This window comes from Calonectris borealis, chromosome 18 (genome assembly GCF_964195595.1).
Source record: "Calonectris borealis chromosome 18, bCalBor7.hap1.2, whole genome shotgun sequence".
NCBI classification, from domain to species: Eukaryota; Metazoa; Chordata; class Aves; order Procellariiformes; family Procellariidae; genus Calonectris; species Calonectris borealis.
In genome coordinates this window covers 5,308,862-5,326,304 of record NC_134329.1, presented here as the reverse complement: position 1 = coordinate 5,326,304, position 17,443 = coordinate 5,308,862, and the positions used below count along the sequence as shown (strand labels likewise).

Here is a 17,443-nt window from a genome sequence, read left to right as displayed (position 1 = left end):
TGGGAACTTACACATCCGCTTTAAAATATTTCCTTTTTGGGAATCCCACCCAGATATGTGTGGGACAGACTGTTCCAGTCTGTTGTAGTAGACAGCAGTTAATAAAGCAGAGGCTTCTCTACCCATAGAAGAAGATGAATTGGAGGGTTCTGCCATCGGTATGGCATTCCCGTGCTTTTTCTTCTAGTGAGCAATAGAATGAAAAAAGAGGTTTTAGCTGATTCCTGTATGCTCTACTGAGTTTGTGCGGCCACTTCTGTCAGCAGTATCCATGGCCTTTTGATTCATGCAACCAAGTGAATTAACACAACTGCCATGCCAAGTTAACCAAAAAATTCCTCTGCTCCAGTGACTCTCTCTGGCAGAAGCCAGTAGCAGATACTTGTGAAGGAATGTAAGATCAGAGCAAGCACATGGTGAGAATTCTGCAGTACATGCTTCCAGACTCTACCAGCTTGTGGCTTAGGACTTCCTATTGGCATCAACTCATACATGAGAGCCCTTGATGGCTTTTTCTTCCACATTTTTTTCCAGTCCATTACTTGCCTGTAGCTTGCCTGTCTGAATTTGAGAGAGCACAGGGAAGATCTGTTTTGGTTTTGAGGGCCTTGTGAGGGTTGCTGCATACTGTGACATTGTACTTATCCTTTCTTTTGGATAGCAAAGGAGTCAGAGTTGGTGCGTGTAGTGCAGGAGGTCTAGAACAACAGTTTCCTTGGCATGTCTGGTTGGTACCTAGTTAAATTGCTCACTAACAGGAATGGAGGGAAGACAGCTAAATCTCCAGAATTTTTCTCATTCTCTTACTGTTCAGCATAAGTTCTGTAGAGTTTTTTTTTGAGCTGCAGGGGAAAAAATGTTGCCAGGAAGTAATTGTTCTTTCTGTCTCTTTCTAATTCTGTGCAGCAGCTGCCTGGTCTTTAGCTGCTGTTAATGTTCAGAGCTCTTTGAACAAAGGAGCGTTAGGCTGATGTAACTTCTTCCTCTGTCAGACATTCCCTCTGAAGCCATCTTTTGTCTCGATGGCCCTATTGTAACCATTCATATACTGATGAATGAACAGGAAGCTGATGATGATAGTGAGCAGATGAGTTTGATCTTGAACAGGTTTTACTCAAACTCCAGCTTGAGGGAGTTTATATAGGAACTGAGCTGTTCCTCTGTCAACTACAATGTCTGATTTGTACATTCAAATTTTCTTTTGTTTAAAGAAACTGGAAAAGAATATTAATCTAGGAGAAAATGTGCTAACTTTTTTATTGAACAAAAATATTGCAGATACAAATCCAGGAATTCTGTCTGTCACCTTTTCATGCAAAGAGAAGTTTACTTGAATGGCTGTATTCTTATTTTTGGGATCGTGATTTCTGTCATGTTTGATTAGAGGTGATGGTCTCTCATTTGTTGTCCTGTTTGTGACAAATCAGATTCAAACGTGTCCTAGAGATGCTGGGGAAGATAACTTAGGGCGCCTTGAGTGACAGTGATCAGTGGGGAGGAAGAGAGGGAGAACTTCTTCCCCCCAGCTCTTCCTCCACGCACATGTTTTAAAGCATACTACTTTAGGCTGATGACAAAATAGGTCCTTATAGCCTAACGTGAACAGCATTAGATGTGGTGGAGGTCTTGGTCTTTTGCTTCTGGACTGGACCAGGATAGCAAGAGGAGCTTATCAGCTGAAGCATCAGCAAACCTGTGTCCACAGTGCACAGTATTAATTTCCAGCATAGCAAACTAGTTTATAAAGTTAGTTACTGAAAGGTGATGTGATCTTGCACAGAAAACGTTTGTTAGTCTGGGTGAGTGTATTAAACAGGGAGTTGAATGCTAGTATTGGGCTGATGTCCCTCCAAGAAGAATGGCGGGGATAAGGGGCTGACTCTTTAATGTCAAGAAAAGTTTACTCACTTGAGGCTTCTGGCAATAAGAGGCAGATGTGAAGTCAGCAATATATTATTTTAGTACTATAGTAGCTATGATGGTTTGAGGCGCTCTGAAAAAAAAGGCAACGCTATCTTGTGATATTAGGTACTAGAAAGAAGCCAAAATATGGCAGAGGATGTTTGAGCCAGATTGTCTGTCTGATGACTGATGATAAATACTTTTGTCTACTATTGGCTACCTGACAGAGGCCATACACGGTATGACAGTCACCGAAGCATCCTAACCACAGCTCTTTTAACACAGCGGGTTTTTTCATGTGGCCTTTGGTGCTTGCAAAATATATTAGCTTTCTATAGATATATAACTGATCTATTTTCAAAATGCCTGATGAAATGAAGGGACTCATATGTATTTTTAAAAATGAGCACCAACAGTTATTTAAATATTATGGACAAAATTAGCAGTTCCCTAGGAACTAGAGGAGTACAGAGATGTGTTTGTGAGTGCGGGTGTTCTTTTCACAATGCCTAGCCTTTTCTGTTTATTTTTGTGATCAGGCACAGATTCCATTGACCTTGTTTTTATTTTTGCATATGTCACATTTTCTGCAGACCCTGCTTTGTGTTTATCTCTGACTGAATGTGCCATGTAAGGACCTTGGTTAAAGGGATTCTCTCCAACAAGTCACAGCTGTATATACAGCGAGTTATGTATCAGTGCTGATCTTGGGAAGGATCTTGGTTAATTGTAATGCAAGCTGGAGGCGTGCACCAGGAAGAACAAAGAGGGATCGTAAAAGGCTTCTCAAAGTTGTGGCTAAGATTTCTTTTCCTTCTTAAGAATAAAGTGTATTCTGAAAACCTTACCCTGGTAGAAGTAACACTGAAAATTTCATGAGAGTGTTGCAATTGCTAGGAAAGGACCAGAGAGCAAAGAGAAGACGTTGTGGGCACCATTGGACTCCAAGAGCTTGAATCTTGTGTGCAGTTCAAGTCACTTCATTGTAAAACTGGAAAGGGAGACTGGAAAAAGGAACAGGTAGATCACAAGCTGTGGATCAGCCTCATCACATAGTGGAGTGACACTCACTGAAAAAGGCGAAATTTTATCCGCTTGGAAAAGAGGCTGTTGACAAGAGACTTTGAGTAGAGTCTGATGTAGACAGTGACTAAGGAACAATTATTTGCTATTCCTTGCAATACAAGGACTATCAGAGTGTACTCAGTGAAATTCACATAACAGCTTTAAAGTTAGCAAAATAATGTATATTTTTAAAACAGTAAGTTGTGTTACTTGCTGTAGGATGGTGTGAAAGCCGGAAGCATGGGTGTCATCCAAAAGGGATTAGGCAAAATCATGGAACGTAAATGCATTGCTTACTATTAAACACAATATTCTGGGTGATGTCTCAGCTCTGGAAGTCTTTTAATCACTGATAGCCTTAAGTAAGAGGCTGTATCAAAAGAAGAATCATTCTCTGTCTGTTCTGCTTTTCCTATTCTCCAAACTTCTGCAGTTGGCCACTGTTGGAGATAGGATACTGTGCTGGTTGGATTTTTGGTCACACCCTGTATGGCTGTTTTTATGACTTGCCCAACATTGCATAGGAACTCTGTGGCAGAGGAAGCAATCCAGTCTCTTGGGAAGCATTCAGCTGCTTTAACCACAACGCTGTATTTTCTTTTCTCGTAGTATCTTACCTCATTCGCTGCACTGTCCAATTTTTCTAACATGTGAGGGCAATGTCCTGCAGACAGCACTCATTCGCCCCACGCTGCTGCATTCTTGGAGTACAGTTTACACCATTAATTTCCCAATCAGTGAGGCATACCTCAGGGGTGAGGTGCGCCAACAGTAGATACACAGCACTAAACCCAGGCCAATGAGCTTTGCTGGACTTATTAGCATGGGCTGTATGCCAGTGCTACAGGAGTTGGTTTAAAAAAAAAAAGGGAAAAAAGGGGCGTGGGGTGAAAGAGAAAAAGTGAAGGGGTAGTCTGGAAGAGAAGAGAGATGAGGTGATAAATTAGTGGCCATAGGAAGGAGGAATCCAGAAAGAGATGGGGAAAGGAGGGGGGGGAACTGTTGTTGTATCCTGAAATACAGCACAACTATCTAAAAGTAAGGCTGAATTGGGCTACCTTAAATCTCGCACTTAAAATATGAAACACTTGCTACTCCAGTCTCAGCATTCCTACACAATTTAGATAAAAATGAACATGTAGAACAGCAACATCAGAGAAAATTATTTAGAGAAAAAAGCTTAGGTAAATTTTAAATTTTAGAAACTTCTGGTACCTTGGTTTTTTCCTCCCATGTATAGGGTGTTGTAGTATGATAAGCATGTGCATTAATATGGTATCAGGGAAGAAGCTGAGAAAATCTGTTTTGTTTTACAGTTCTGTAAAACAGTTCAGTTTTGCAGTTCTGTATTCAAAGTGAAGTTGAATTTTGCTCTTAGATCAGGGAATTAACCTCTTTGTAATGAAAGGGGAGTGCATCAAGTCTCCAGAATTTCAGAAACTTTCGTTATTGTTAGTTTGACTTTAAATAATATAAAATGAATCCTTCAGGCCCCAAGTGCTAAGTTTCTACAAATGCCTTTGAAAGATGGAAAAGAACAAAGGACCGATAATTTCTTGAGTGCAGAATAGCGTTCTGGTTCAAGATGTCAAAGCATAGACTGTAAGCAGTGAGTGAAACTGTGCATCAGTCAGCCTTGTATGCTGACGAAGTGTTTTGAATAGTGCACTGGACTGAGTTGTGGAGACCGGTTTACATATAAGTTGGTTATTTGCTGTGGCTTGAATTGAGGCTGAAAGAGGGAAGAAGAATTTCACAGTGTGTGAAATGGGAATATTTGCAGTGACTATTTCAGCAATGGGCTACATTAGAATTAAGAATAGCTTTTTATTTTGAAGTCATTCTCCCTACTACAGAACATTCTTCAGTGGTGACTCAGTGTAGAGCTAATCTCACTCAAAATGGTTGCCAGTTGCCACTTGGAACAATAGGACTGAAGCCACAGGCTGCCATCAGGTGGCTGTTTTTAAGAAGGGCATTTTTTCCCCAGTGGATTTGAGTGTTTCTTCCCATCTGATAACATAGCAGGTCTCAATATTCACTGAATTCTTGTAATAGAAGACTTTGAAAACAGTGCAGTTACTCATTACTTTATCTGAAATGGAGAACCCAGTGCACCAGATATTTTCTTTTATGGAAAAAAAGCCATTAAACTTTAATCTGTTTTCAGGAACAACTCTTTGCACCTGATTTATATGCCATAATACTGGCCACTACTTTTTTTTAAAGTGCTCAATTCCTCTCTGGGCAGGGGCGTTATTTCCCTATACTGTGAATGAGGAAGTTAAGCAGAGGGAGAAAGGAGTGATTTCCATACAGTCATAAAGGGAAATGGCTTCGCTGGAACAGAAATCCAGCCACCTCCATCCTCCGTTAGGGTGAGATCCGGTGAGCAGGCTGGTCTGTTCCCTCCACCATGGCGTAATGCAGCAATGTAACACACGTCTGCCTGTGTGTTCCTGGGTGCACCTGGGCTCAGGAGCCATCAAGTGAGGAGACTGGACATAATGATGATGGCCGATGTCTCCCTAAGAGCCGCGTTGCGTGCACCGGGGGCTCAGAAGTGGAGTGAGTGGCCTTGAGAGAGTCCTGGACCTGTGGGGCTGGGGGGGATGTCAGAGGAAAGGGGGGGATGCGTCCAATTCCTGCCGTGAGACAAGCTGAAGTACGATGAGAAAGTCACCTCGCCTTCCAGGAAAGGAGATCATGTTCCATTGCATACAGCCTATTCTAGAGCCTTATCTAGAAGCAGAGGCTTTGGCTTTACCTGTATTTCCATTTTAAATAGGTTGGAGAGATTGTGCTGGTATCTTTTATGACATTGGACCTGACAAAAGAAGTGTATGTAAAACTAGATGTGATGTTTGGACTTTTCCCAGTGAGTGTGAGTGCAAAGCAGGGGCAGAGCGTGAGGGAGGCTGTGGAGGTAATTTCTTGAGAACTTGATGTTGAAGGAAGAGGAGACAGTCTAGAAACAAACAGGAGGCTGTACCTGTTTGGAGACCCGTGTTTCAGAATCAGTTGGCTCCTTTCCCTCTAAAATTTCCCTAACACCTTAAAATGTTTTCACAGGGGCAGAAGTCTTAAACTGGAAACAAATCCATTGAAGTATACTAGGTTGTCAAACTGAAAAAGAGGTCAAGTGATAGGTCTTGGAGAGGAGAGTTAAAGAAAATTTGGAGCAGAAAGTGGGGAAACAGATATGAGGAGGCATGTGGCAGCTGGAGTTTGAAACAGAACTTCTGTAAACTTTACCTGTTTGTGTATTGCTCCAGGATGGCTTATAAAACGTAAACGCAAATCTGACCAAAAGGTAAACTTTGAAAAATTATTTAAGATGGAACTCTATCTTTAGATTGTAAAAATTGTCACAGGTATTTTCTTGAGCATTTTTTGGTTGCCGCAATGTTAAACGTAGAGAGAGGGAGAGTGCTTTGTAATTTATGGTAAAATTCAATACAAGAACATGATAGTTATCTTAGATGACCTATTTATAAATCTAGAAAACTAAGCTTCAGAGAAATGCCTGCAAAGGTGAGAAGTAAGGGGAGGTGTCCAAAATAGTCTAACTCTGTAGCAGCATAACGAAGGAAGATGTGTGGTTAAGAGCTGCAATACCCATAGCTGATTTAAAGAATTGTTTTCCTCTTATGTCATAAGAGAGATATGTGAAGGGATTTGCAGTAGACTGGGTCTGAACAGGGGGCTAGGGAGTGATTTGTGAGGAAAGACTGGACAGAGTATGCAGTGCAGGTAGTTTCATATCAAGACAGAGGAATAAATGAGAAATAGAAAAAATGCAGTGTAGGGGGAGCAACTGAGAGAGAATGTGGAGGAGGAGGTTGGATGCTGGAAAGTCTAGCCTAGGTGGTGAGAGGAGCAGATGCAAGAATCTGATCTCTGTTGGGCCTGTGCTTCAGGGATGTGCTACTTGCTCTGGGAACTGAGAAATCATTACTGCCACCACCAAGCTGAGAGCATGTCTCCAAAGCACAGTCTCAAAGAGATGGTGATTTTTTTTTTTTCCAGAGAGTAAGCCATGCTAGGAGTGCTCACAGAATGAAACAAAGCTGGTATACACTGCTTCAGTTCTCAAGGAAGTTCTTCTCTGGGGTACTCATGCTGAAGACATGGTGACAGATATCCATGGTCATCGCGTTGTGTGGGATAGGTGGAGGTCAGTCTGCTGTGCGTGCACACACAAACTCCTTACTCTCTGCTCTTAGAGATACAAAACTCTGAAGAAATGTCCAATATATAGGGTTTTCAACGTGTCTTTGGTTTCAGTCTCTTAAAACCCTTTGGTGGTGATGCAGACACTTATGTACTGAATTTAAGTCTGCTGACAGGCTTTCTTTTTTTAATCAACTTTAGCACATCACATTGAAAGACTCAAAATGAGTATTCTGTTTTAGGCTGTTTAATGTGCCTTGCTATAGTGGAGGGCATCAGTATTTTCGTCATATTCAAAAACTTCCGAGAGCATCTTCTGAGGCACAGACTGAAGGAACTTCTGTTAGCCAGAGGTTGTATGGTTTATAGAATCTTGAAAGAGTCTTTATGTAAATATTCAAAGGTTAGTTCACATGCTGGCCTAAGAAATAGAGTACATCTTTAGGATATGAACTACTATGATTCAGCCTTGAAAAACTTTTTTTGTGCTGACAGACAGGAATGGAGGTCTAATGCTGTATCACTGATGTGTCTTTTGCTTCCTTGGTGGTGCTTCCAGACTGACTTTCAGTCAAGGTGGTAATCAGGAACTTTCTAAATATTAAAACCTTCCTTCCTGTCAACCTTTGTATTGCAACCCAAGAGGATTTGTTCAGACCATGTAACTCTGTGCCATTTGAATTTTCACTCAAGCTACCGTTGTCTGCTGACATCAACTGAAACTTCATGCTCCAAAATGCATGCTAAAGAAGTGTGTCTGTTCATCCTTAGTAAGTGCCAGCTGCTTCCTTTCTTTGTGTGTTTTGGCGAAGATTTTGGGCATGAGGTGGGAGGTAAATATAATGAAATTATTTCTATCCTACCATTATCTGATAATTGAACAACTGTATTTTGAAGTTCTGTCAGCTAATTAGGCCACTTGTCAGAGGAGGCTGACAATCGTTTTTCTAAGACAGAGTAGCCCCTAGCTTCTGGGAACTACACAAGTCAGAATTTTAATTTTTAATTTTTTGTTCATAATAGACCAATTTTGATTCCTCTTTCCTTTCTGATTTTACTTAATCTGTTAGATTTCACTGCTTGCATTTGCAGCTTCTTCTCCTGTATTTGAGGACTAGAAATATAATTTTTACATGCGATCATCATGTGTTCATTTAATACAAAGAGCTGAAGTTCTGAGAATTCTGAGAACCAGAATCTGTGGTTGTTCATACATTGGCTTCTAATTTTTTATGCAAATGTTGCAGGTAGCTAGGAGTCTGTGTTATTATCTCATGCTTTCTCCAAGATACATGCTTTGTTGGGTAATATTTGCAGGCAGTTTTTATTGTGTCTCCCAGGATCCAACTTTGAAGATGTATTTGTATTTTCTGTGAGAAGTAATGAAACTACAGCTGGCTGCACATTATCTGCTGTACCTTTTCCATCTCTGTTCTGTGTGTAGTCACTGAGCCAAAGTTTTAATTTTGAACCGAGCAGAAAGTTGATCCTTGGTGCTGCCTTCTGCCTGCTGCTCCAGTGATTCTAAAGGATGTATCTTGATGAGTTTAAACAGTAGTTCAAGTATCTGAAGTGCAAAAATGGGTGGAGAGAAAGATTAAAATATCATAACCCTTCTCTCTTATGCTTTCCCTGTTGCAAAGTGCAAAGCTACCCATTTTATATTGCCGGCTAGAGCAGCTCCAGCGCTATCCTCCATCTCTGAATTTCATTGCAGCCCCAGGGGAAGCTGCACCTCTGTGGCTCTCTCACAGCTGCTGGACTTTGATGGGGACATGCCTGCGCTCTTTCTACTGGCCTCCCTTGGCAACCAGCCCTTTGAAGATGACCTCTTGCTGTTTGCCTGTTGTCTCTCTTGTGTTGGATTATAGATGAGAGGTTGGCATGAGGGGAGGGGAATGGGATGGAGTGTTGTGCGTTTTAAGCCTCATTTCTTTCTGCCTTCTCAACTTTTTTTTTCTCTCTGGTTTTTACCTCTCTATATGGATAAAATGTTGTCTTGCATATGGAAAACGGTTTCTGGCAGAAAGGCACAGTTTCTGCTTGGCATTTGTATATAGGACAAAGGAAGTTTGATTAGTTTTGTGGTGAGGACATTGCATTCTTCCTGTAACAATCTACTCGCATTAGTTCCCCCATGCCTCTTTTTAAGGACAATATTGTTCATAGTTATAGGGCAGCCTTTCTCTGTGTGCATATTCTGTGTTCCTCTTCCCTCCCTCTGGCCCCAGTGAACGCACTGTCTCAGAGACAGCACAAAATATACCACCTTTTTAATGAAGGCTATGGTGTGAAACGGAAAGGGATGCACTAGAGCTCTGTGGCTGGGTTGCATTTTGCGCGGACACTGTCTACTTTGAGAAATCCAAGCAACAGGCTTTGCTAAATACTGGCAAAATCCTCCACGAGAGTCTTCTAGTGAAACAGTAGCTGTAGGGTAAGAAGTGATGTATTATCAGGGATCAAACAAAGCATAGGAATAAATGTCCAATTTTCACTACAGTAAAAGGTGAACAGGTGAGGTGTTTTAGTACAGAGCGTTGTAACTAACAGTGTTTACACACTTTTACAAATTTTACTATCTCCTTTCTCACTTTTTTCCTCAATGATGAAATCACTTTAATCTACCTGTGTCAGCACTCAATCTGTCTGAGGTTTCTTCAGGCTTTATTAAAGTCTGGGTGTGGAGAGCACAATGGCAGTTGACAATGCCATTGAATATTGATGAATAAAGTCAGGAGTTACACATGTTACAGGGTATGTTACAGCAAACATGAAGAAAATAACTTGGATGTGCCTGTGTATGCAGATGGAATGCCTCAGTGCAGCATACCACGCAAAATTAGAAGAATAGGATATGTGTGATCTCTGCATGTAACTAGTTCATCCTTATCTGGAATATTGCTTTTTAATTGAATCTCCTAGTGTTAACTTCTCTTTGGAAAACAACCAGAAAACCCAGCCTCTCCTTTCAGCCCAGCTAGAAACAGTAAACAAAGATGTAAGTTAGTAAAGGTAATAGATTTTTCCCTTGGAAATAAGAGACTTCATTGGACAAGGGCAGGGATAAGTTTGTGTTCCCTCTGCTACTTCTCTAAAGGAAATCCAACATTGATGTGCCTTTTCAGTACCTACCTTCTTCATTATTTTTGTTTATTCTTATACAACTTGAGCAAAAGTAGGCCATGCAGATTGCAACTCTGTGCTTTGTATTCTAGGAGCTACTAATGTGGGCGGTGTAGTCTAATCCATTTTGGCAATTGCTGTATCCTTAAGTTTTCCTCTGAAATAAAAGTATGATATTTATTGGATTTCATTTTGTAGTCTTCCTTCAGCCCGTGTGAGAACACTCCCCTCCCCCTTCTTTCATTTCCTAGTATAACTTATCTATTTTAAGTGAGCTGATTTTTATCTAGGCATAGAATCATAGAACGGTTTGGGTTGGAAGGGACCTTAAAGATCACCTAGTTCCAACCCCCCTGCCTTGGGCAGGGATACCTTCCACTAGGTCTGGTTGCTCAAAGCCCCGTCCAACCTGGCCTTGAACACTTCCAGGGAGGGGGCACCCACAACCTGTTCCAGTGTCTCACCAGCTTCACAGTAAAGAATTTCTAATCTAAATCTATCCTCTTTCAGTTTAAGACCGTTACCCCTCGTCTTGTCACTACACTCCTTGATAAAGAGTCCCTCCCCATCTTTCCTGCAGGCCCCCTTTAAGTACTGGAAGGCCGCTGCAAGGTCTCCCCGGAGCCTTCTTTTCTCCAGGCTAAACAACCCCAATTCTCTCAGCCTGTCCTCATACGGGAGGGGCTCCAGCCCCCTGATCATCTTCGTGGCCCTCCTCTGGACCCGCTCGCGCAGGTCCATGTCTGTCTTATGCTGGGGGCCCCAGAGCTGGACACAGTACTGCAGGTGGGGTCTCACCGGAGCAGAGTAGAGGGGCAGAATCACCTCCCTCGACCTGCCGGCCACGCTGCTTTTGATGCAGCCCAGGATGCAATTGGCTTTCTGGGCTGCGAGCGCACATGGCCAGCTCGTGGCCAGCTTTTCATCCACCAGTACCCCCAAGTCCTTTTCCGCAGGGCTGCTCTCAATCCACTCGTCACCCAGCCTGTATCCATGTTTGGGATTGCCCTGACCCAGGTGCAGGACCTTGCACTTGGCCTTGTTGAACATCATGAGGTTCGCATGGGCCCACCTCTCTAGCCTGTCAAGGTCCCTCTGGGTGGATCCCTTCCCTCCAGAGTATCAACCACCCCACTCAGCTTGGTGTCATCTGGAAACTTGCTGAGGATGCACTCAGTCCCACCGTTCATGTCCCTGACAAAGATGTTAAATAATACTGGTCCCAATACGGACCCCTGAGGGACACCACTTGTCACTGGTCTCCACCCGGACATGGAGCCGTTGACCACAACTCTCTGAGTGTGATCACCCAGCCAATTCCTTATCCACCAAGTGGTCCACCCGTCAAATCCATGTGTCGCCATTTTGGAGACAAGGATGTCGTGCGGGACAGTATCAAATGCTTTGCACAAGTCCAGGTAGATGACACAAGTCGCGTGTAGTGGTTGCTCAAGTCTTGTTGTATGTGTGTTGTTTTAATGCATGGCATCTATTGAGGGTTACTTTGTTTCTTTCTTTAAAACTGAAAGGATGCCTCAGAAATAATTTGTGTTATTTTTAACTCCTCTTTCTCTTTTTCTTCCCTACCCTTCTCCATTCATCTAGCACAGTTCCCCACAACTCTGAATGCAAGCAAACCAGCTATGCGGGTTAGCAGCTTACTGCAAAATACACAGAATAATATCTTCTCTTGCCAGGGGTCCTAGAGGACTCTGAAGAAACAAGTCAGCTCTTAAACACCATGCAACATGAAGAACTTCCTGGAAAGCCAGGGTCTAGACCAGATTACGTGTCAGAAAAATGAACTGAGTTTGGAAATCGGTCACTAATCAGTCTACACATATAAAGAACAATTGTCAATTTGCTTGCTAAACTTTCTTGTTAAAATACAATCTATAAATGAGTAGCTCAGAGATTTTTCACAGAGCTGTGTGCTTTTGTAAAATAAAATGCTACCTTCTGTGGTGCATGCACGTGTGCGTGTTGTCTTTTAATTCCCTCCCAACATTCTTGGAATTTTCAACCCAGCCAAATTCATTCCTTTTCTAAGTGTGCATCGTGTGTGCTTTTGGCAAGGGAATGCAAATGGAAATTTCTTTTAGGGTTCCTTATATGAACAGTATGAATCAACTGGGGCTTTTTTGGCTGTTGAATAGTTACATTCATTCTTTCTGGGCCCCAAACACTCCCTGGGGTTGAACAAATAGACCCCATTATGTTGTACAACGTTTGTCAGGGTCTCCTCATCCTTCCTACTCCATTTTCTGCTAGAAAATTTACTTGCAAAGTATTTGTAACTCCGTATGACGCCTTTAACTTAGACCAAGGAGATTATGTGGCACTGACCTGATACTTCCAGTTTTAAGTCCCCACTTGAGTGCTATGGGACAACTCTAATTGTTTATGAGATGTAAGGTAATCCTGTTTTTCCCAGCCAGTTATGATTATGTCTAAAGTTCTAGCCATTAGTGCATTTTTGGGGCCTGTCTTGTTGTATATAGGGCCAGAACTCTTTTGTTTTACCATAGAGCTACTGGCAGCCTTCTTCTGCCAAAGTAATCTACGAAGGTATCATTTTACTCCTAATTTTCCCTCCAGTTTCCCCCATCCTCAGTGGCATTGTGCCTGCATCTTTTGCCAGCATCTTTCCACCCATTTTAAGAGGAAAAAAACACAACTATAAACATGACTTTGTTCCCCTTTGCTCTGTCAATACTGTGGTAGGAGAATTCAGTGTAATCAAAGCACTTAAATTCCTGAGAGAAGAAATCTGCCCTCAAATTATCTCGGGTATGCACATGGAGTTTTGCATTTGAGACCCTTTGAAGGAAGGAGGGGCCAGCTTTCGGTTTGAATGGGCTGGGAGCTTCCCTTGCAAACTGTTTGGAATAATTAGTGTCCAGCTGCTTTGTTGCTATTGCAGTAGATCGCTCAGCTGCATAGCATGGGCAGTACACTTGATCTCTGCCTGTGCAGTAAATCTGATGCAGATGTGTGGAATTTACAGTTTTGTACACATCTGTTACTGTGCATGTGGTGTGGGTATCTGTAGTGTCTCTCTGACTGGCAGGAATCCTAGCAGGAGGATGTCTGAGAGCACGCTGCTACTGCCAGGTATGTCTTTCAGCTGGCAGTTTTCTTTGCCTCTTGAGGGGTTTGAAGCTGGGCCATGGCACAGGTGAATTGCTCACAAGCACTTCACATGCCCTGTGAGTCATAGGTTAGGTATCCCTGTGTCAAAGGAGCAAGAGAATGATGCTGCTTCTTGCTTCAGGTGATGAGTGTGCTGATCAACTAGATCAGTGCCAAGGTCTGGTTCCCTGGTTAATAAAACCTACTCTGGCTTCTCTTCAAAATTTACTGCTCCTTTTCACAGGATCTGGTGGACTGAGTATAGTACTGGCCTGTCTGCATTGTAAAATTTTACTAGCCTTTTCTGCATGGTAGATGTGTTCAACTGCATATCTCTGTTTTTACATTTAATTACAGCATAGGCTGGATTTCTCATCATTCCTTTTGGCATACTTCCTGGAGTAAAGTGGACTGTGAGAGGATTTCAGGAATTCTTGATGCTCTTGCTATAGAGAAAGTTCGATGGAAGCCAGTTGTGGGTTCAATGCTAACCACTGGGTCGAACCGCACGGTCACAACTGATAGCCAAGAAAAGCGCACTGCTGAAATGCTCAGGTCCTATAACATTACATTTTGTGGTGACTTGGTTTTTGGCAGGATGTTCTTCTTCAAAACAAAAAAAAAAGAAGTCTGAAAGCAAAAAGAAACTGTTTTAATGGAGTTTTGTACTTGCGCCGGAGGCCGCAAAGCTGCATGGTCTAGAGGAGCACAGGGTGATGAGGAAATGCTTCTGCCTTTCACCTTTTTTAAAAAGACTGCCATGTTCCAGCTGCAGCCAGCATAAAAACCTCATGTTTTATCATGCTGCAGAGACAATGGCAACTCATAACTTTTTTTTAAAAAAAAATACTCTTTAGTTCTTGAAAGATTTTTTTTTTTCCATTTGTATGGTTTTGGATTGCTTATCTGTAATGGCACATTCTACTGATGCCTTTTTCAAAAAGCACTGATACAGAGAAGTTACAGCCTGAGTCTTTTCTTTCTGGTGGGGGTCATAGTAATGCTGGGTTGGAATCTTGCAGTCAAGAACCTTAAATCACTTTTTTGGCAACAGGTTGCTCTGCCGATAAAGAAGAGTAAATGGAGATGGAAGAGTTAAGTTCTTCATTCCACTGTATTTGTAAGTAATAGGAACAAATAGAGTCTTGTGGTGAGGCAGTTGTATTAGTAGCTGCATTATGTCGATGATAAAAATCACAGCAGTGGCAATAATCAGTGGGAAATCTCTGTCAGCTGATGACGCAGGTATATTCTGGAGAATGAGTGCAAAGTAATTTTTGTAGTCCTTAAGAAGCAATTTCTCTTTTAATAGGTAAGAAGGTAAAATTTCAGAGGAAATGCAAAAAAGTGTTGCTAACACTAACTTGACTGTTTTGCAGCCTTCTGGGTCTCATATTGATTATTTTAATGTATAAGCTCTGCTGAAATACTTTATACAATTAGTCCAGTCACTGTTCTCACTAGAGGGTGTTAGCCAGGTGTCTTGCCTTTGCTCTAAAAAGGCTTACTTTGTGCCCTGATGGAAGCCTTTTTAGATTACTACTTTTTTCCTCTCTACCCAGTGCCACTTTTTGGCCCTGTGCTCTGTTCCTTGTCACAGTTGAATTTCTTCTCACATGAAAAAAGTGGAGACTTTTTTTTTAAAAAGTAATGGCAGTATGTAGCAAAGGCTTAGTTAGGTTTGATCTTGTCACTGAAGTAGATTGAAGACAGAAGCAGTTCTGCTAGTGAGCTCTAGATTTTCTTCCTTTAGGTGCTCATCTTACGTGATTTGGGCTCTATTGGGTAAATTCCAAATTCCTACATTCTTTCTGTGTTCTAGTGCTGGTGGAAAGTAGGGTTGAGAGACAAAGGACAAGGTAGGTGTTTTTCAGTGGAGTTAATGAATGCATGGGTAATTGTTCCGTGTCATAGAGCTATCAAATCTGTAGTTCCTGCTGGGACAAAGCACAGACTCTATTGCACAGGACTGGGCCAGTTTCTAGGCTGTCTATGTGATGAGCTGAGCTCTCATCGTTGCTCTGACAGGAATTTTCCACATTTCTCCTGAATATGTGCTAGTACTCTGTGTTTTGTTTTGTTTTGTTTTGTTTTGTTTCCCTTTGGTATTGCCACTTATGAGTGGAAGAATCAACAGCTTTGTTCTGACCTCTACCGCTATAGTGAAAATATAACTTAACATCTTTCACTTGTTTTCTAATGTTTTTTGAGTGGGAAACTGATAACTTGCCACAAGTTCTGACTTCCATTTCTTACATCAAGCATCACTACATATATGATATCCCACAGATTCCTCATCTGAGGGCACCGAAAGATTCAGGTTAGAGCCAAGTACTAAACAAAAAATGTTATGTAAAACCAAGTAATTTGGAGCAACCTGATTCAGAGGAAAGGTCTTCTTCAGAAAAGGTCTAGTTCTGTAGGAATAGGAACAAGGACAAAGTGAATACATTGTCATAACTTCGTTTGCTCAGGCAATTGTTTTTCATACAATTCCATAAAGTCTGCGTTTTTGGCAAGCCAGTATTCCAGAGTGTGTATATATTTGCCTTTACTGATGTGTCTGGTTCTGTTTAGGGTTAGACCTCGCTTTTGGGCTATCAGAAATGTTTTTGATGCTGATGAATAACTGCTGGCAATCCTAAACACACATCTTGTACATTCAAGACTATAGATGAGGAAAATTAGAGCAGAGATTAGCTGTTCTGTTAGGTGTAGAAAGAAGCTGTTTTAGCAGTATTATACCCAATACAGTAATTTGCTGTTGATGCTAAGAAAAGATTATCGTTCCAGCGAAAGGTAAAATCTAGAGCAGAATCTTCCAAGGAAACTTGAAATCCATCACTTTCATTCCAGAGCTCTTGTATGTGCCCTGTGGAAGTAAGCTTTGCAGATAACTTTCCAAATCTGAGTGTATGTTATTTCAGTACATTGTGACAGCTGTATCAATAGTGTGAATGAACCAACCCTATTGTTCTGCAATACATGCGAACAGCTGTACAGAATTGGACAATTGGTTTGCAGTCCGGTATGTGGTCTGAAATTGGCTAGCACCAGCCAGCTTGGAGGAAGGTGCAAACACCAGATAGTAGCAATTCTGTTCTCTGAGATTTTCTTTTCCCTCCCTTTACAATTTGGTTATTGTTGAAGCTGAATTTAATATTTAAAACTTTCTTACTCAGTCTCACTCCTGCCTCTGTCACTTTTATGATTCTTCATTTACTCCTTCCTATTGACAGTGAACGAGGATTGAAGCTCTGCAGAGAACTGGCAATTTTTACCCTACCAAGTTTTCCTTCTACATGCTGTTTAGTCTGGTAGTCCAACAAGTCCAACTTTAATACAAATAAAATTTTATTTAATGGGATGCTTATTCATGAAACAGTTGCGTGTCTAATGGGATATGTATATTGAACCATTTTAGGTACCTGACAATAGCTTGCTGAAGTTGCAGCATGGCAAGTCTGTAGCTTTTGCAAATTATTATTATTATTACCTTGATTTGGAGGATGGGACTTGGAATCAAAGAACAATAAAGTCTAGGATCAAAGGGATTTCTGGAGATCATCTAATCCAGCTTTCCACTGAAAGCACATCCTCAGCATCCTTGTTATTGAGGGCCTTGTCAAGCCAAATCTTGAATATTTCCAGTGGGGGATGTTCCGCCACTTCTCAGAGCAACCTGTTCCACTGTTCAGCTGTTCTTATGGTGAAGAATTGTTTCCATATATCCAAACAGAATTTTCCCTGAAGTATTCTTGTGCCTGTTGCCTCTTGTCTGGTCATCATGCGCCCTCATGAAAAGACTACCTCTGTCTTCTCTTTAACTACCTGCAAGACTGATTAGATCTCCCCGAGCCTTCACTTCTCTAGGCTGAATGAATGGAATACTTTCAACCTTTTTCATATGTCAAGTTCTCCAACCCTTTTATCATCTTGGTGGCCTTTTGCTGGACCTTCTCCAACCAAAACTGGACACATTATTCCAGGTGTGGTGTAACAAGTGCCAAGTACAGTGGAATAATCACATTCCTTGATCTGCTGG

At 41.7% G+C, this 17,443-nt stretch overlaps 1 protein-coding gene and 1 long non-coding RNA gene across 7 annotated transcripts in view; both read left to right on the top strand.

The window, feature by feature from the left end:
- ZNRF3 (zinc and ring finger 3) overlaps window positions 1-17,443 on the top strand; it is a 117,629-nt gene that overhangs the window by 49,316 nt on the left and 50,870 nt on the right. The gene's annotated exons all lie outside the window — the stretch shown is intronic.
- On the top strand, window positions 2,508-12,164 carry LOC142090100 (uncharacterized). The gene is made up of 3 exons (XR_012676421.1): window positions 2,508-7,910; window positions 8,858-9,018; window positions 11,872-12,164. It is a non-coding gene; the product is annotated as an uncharacterized LOC142090100 (long non-coding RNA).